Here is a 245-nt window from a genome sequence, read left to right on the forward strand (position 1 = left end):
ACATTCTCAGCTACAATGATTTCCACGGAGTACTTTGCACCTTCATATGAACAAGATATAGATGGCGCTGAGCGAAATTCAAATCCAATAAATATACCATGTGCATATATATACACATGGCTGTGAACTTCGTTTTTAGTGTAATGAATAGACTGCGGATTTTTATGCAGAAAGCGAAGCCTAAAAATATATAGCCCATAACTATGGGCAATATGTATACAAAATTATTTCTTTTGCTTATAGTT

This window comes from Rhagoletis pomonella, unplaced genomic scaffold (assembly GCF_013731165.1).
Source record: "Rhagoletis pomonella isolate Grant_MI unplaced genomic scaffold, Rhpom_1.0 Rhpom_scaffold_00002, whole genome shotgun sequence".
Lineage (NCBI taxonomy): Eukaryota > Metazoa > Arthropoda > Insecta > Diptera > Tephritidae > Rhagoletis > Rhagoletis pomonella.